The sequence below is a fragment of the Arachis ipaensis genome, chromosome B04, assembly GCF_000816755.2.
Source record: "Arachis ipaensis cultivar K30076 chromosome B04, Araip1.1, whole genome shotgun sequence".
NCBI lineage: Eukaryota > Viridiplantae > Streptophyta > Magnoliopsida > Fabales > Fabaceae > Arachis > Arachis ipaensis.
Genome location: NC_029788.2, coordinates 132,877,568 through 132,880,894, shown reverse-complemented (window position 1 = coordinate 132,880,894; position 3,327 = coordinate 132,877,568).

Below are 3,327 nucleotides of genomic sequence, written 5' to 3'. Positions count from 1 at the left end.
ATGACTAATTTAATCAATATGTTTACTTCTATTTATTTAAATTATTTTCAAAAGTAATTTTTCAAATGTTTTTCTACATGTGTAATGTTTATTATATTTATACAAACATGTTCAACTATTCATGAGAGTGTGGTGTCAGACTGTCAGATGATGTCTAACTTTCATTGCCCATAATGACAAAAGATTAGCTAGGAGTAGAGAAATATATATAATTAGGATATTTTGTTGTGAACAAGCTTGTCCCTCTTGCATTGCATATATATACTTGCCAACAAGATTATTGCTTTATTCAACCACCTAAAACATAACTACATTACATGAAGAATTTGCAATTTGGGAGACAATGATTGAAATTCACTCATCATACAGTTTAACCCTTCAGGTATGTGGTCCATTATGCTATTATTATATTTTATATTGACAATCAATTATTTTTGTGCAATATATACATACTGTGTGATTGTAATTATTTATCATTATTGTTGATTCTAAATTGAGTAAAGTATTATTTTTGTTTCCAACATTTAAAATAAATTTTAAAATTCTCTCTAACATTTAAAGATATTAATTGTGTTAATTAAGATTTTGTTAAAATTATTTCTTATTTCTTATTCATAATCTTGGAAGTAATGTAATTGGTTAAGGAAATTTCCAAGTGATAGACTGTAAAGTGGGAAATAGTATTCAAGCGCACATGGCAATAATTAATGACATATATATCATATGCATATGCATCATTTCACAAATGAAAAGTCAGTGAAAGGAATAGGAATAACATCCATGACACAAAGTCATTATTAACAGTAAGAAACATTTTGATAGGATTAGTATTGATCTAGTCGAATTAGAGAATTATGTTATAAATATGAGTATGATATAATAATGTAGGAGATGTATGATGTAATTAGAAATTCTACTTTTTTTTCTTTGACTCTAATTTTAGAAATTTATGTTCTATTCTCTCTGATTATCTCTAATTCTCTCTAGTTCTTAATACAATTTTGTATCAAATGATGCAGGTTGCCTGAACAAGCATCTTGGTCCGTTCTTGATAAATTAAATCCAAACATTGCAAACTAGTTTGAAATTGATCCCAAATTGAGTCCGGTGAACCACCATGAGAATTTGGCATGATGTTCATAATGAAAGCACCATTTGATATGAATTTGTATCAAGAATAGAGAGAAATATAGATAATCAGAGAGAATAAAAGAAAAATTTCTAAAATTAGGACCAAAGAAAAAAAATAGAATTTCTAATTACATCATGCATCTCCTACGTTATTATATCATACTCTTATTTATAGTATAATTCTCTAATTAGATTAGCGCAATACTAATCCTATCACATTTTAAGTGTTTCGTGATTCTAAGTTATGTTTTTAAATATTAATCTCAATTATAAAATTAGTTTTATCCATTGATTTCAATAATAAAATATATACATTATTAAAATCAATGATTAGAAATACTAAAACACGTGAAAAAATAAAATATTTGAAACATTTCTTAAATTGTATATATTGCTCATGAAGCGTTTAATAGCACCAAGTAAATTTTAGGGGATTTGGTGTAGCTGGCGCAAATGAATAATTATCCTAAATCTCCCCAATATTATTCCATTAATTGTAAGTTTTTATATTATTTTATCTTTTTTTGGGTAGAGTAAACTTCAAGTTTATTAAATGAAGTCACCCTAATAATATAAATCCTAGTCTTAGCTTGGACTAAGGAAAACATAAAACTAAAGAGTAAGTAAAGAATAATGCAATTAATTTAGGTGTATATGCCTTCGTATAAGACGAAAATTTGTGACGCAAAGCCTAGGTTATGCTCTAGAAGGTCAAGACTAGTAGCTAGTTAAATAAAAGCTTTTCATGTCATGAGAAAGGTTTATTTGTGCCGATTAGGCACTTAGTTTTTGGATAATTAATTAAGTCAGCAATTTAAATCCTTCAATAATATATAATAAACCAATTACATGCTTTTACACAGAGACAAATGGACGGCTTTGGGGATCTTGTATTAAAATGAACAAGTTATGTCTTAGACTAATCCTCTGTTTAATTTAATAGTATTGCTACTCTAGCTAGTTGATTCTCCAAATATCAGATTAATTTGATGAATGATCTTATAATAAAATTAGAGTGCCAATATTTCAAGTTAGTAAATGATAGCTTCTGCCAACATCTTTGGTTTGTAAGCCTTATTTGGAGAGAAGTAATCACAGTAGAAACCATTGCAAGTGTTAATCTGCAATAAAAGTCAACACAAATATTAATACATTATCAGCAAAAAATTGGATTTACATGAAAATACAAATGTTAATTATTTCTCTCAATAATGGAATATCATGTTTTGACTTATTTCACCATAGATAATCATGCTAATTTCACCAAGTCTGATGACACCTCAACATTATAATGAGAATAGTATTGAAATGACATAAAAGGTAAATCACAGCCATGCAAAAATGAAGCATAGTTCATTCTCATAATTCATAAACTCCAGTTTTGTGTCCGACCAAAATTTGAAAATGACAAATGTTTATAGAATATGAACATTTTTAAAGAAAGTAACAATAATTTTGTTAGATTAGATGGTACTCAAGGATGTCTTTTCAACTTTTTAAAAGAAAACATAAAAGATACTCATTTTATCAGGGTAGTAGTTTACTGTGCTGGCTGCAATTCTTTGGTTGTCCTTTGTTTCTCAATGCTTGTCTTCTAAAGAGTAAAGACTGTTTAATCTTGCAAGGACTGATAAAAGTCAATTAATCTTTCATTATCAACATGTCAAATTTGTTAACATGTCAGGTTTTGTGAAGCTGAATAGCTGAATAACTATTAACTAACTGAGAACATTTAATTGTTTAGAAACATGTGTATCGTGTGAAATAGTTGCTTATTATTGCAACAAGCAAGAATTGCATTTTTAAATATTTAATATAATCTAATTTAAATGATATTGGTGTTTAGTATTTGGGTAAAGTACTAAATTGGTGTCCTATGCTTGGGTGTAATCCTGTTTTGGTTCTTAAAGTTTAAAGTGTCCTATTTGAATCCAAAAAAGTTTCATTTAGTTTCAATGTAATCTTACCGTAAGATCAAAGTTAAATAATTAATGAAATGTCCAATGTCCTATATGGCAGTAGTACAAGAATAATGTCGATAATCTAGAGAATAAATGTATAAATTCCAGAGACACAAAATCAACTGTGGATGCATCAATATATTTATTTATTATTTTCTTACAATTTAAATGAAATATTTTTTATAGAATTAATGAGAATGAAATAATTTATTATTATTATTATTATTTGGAGTAC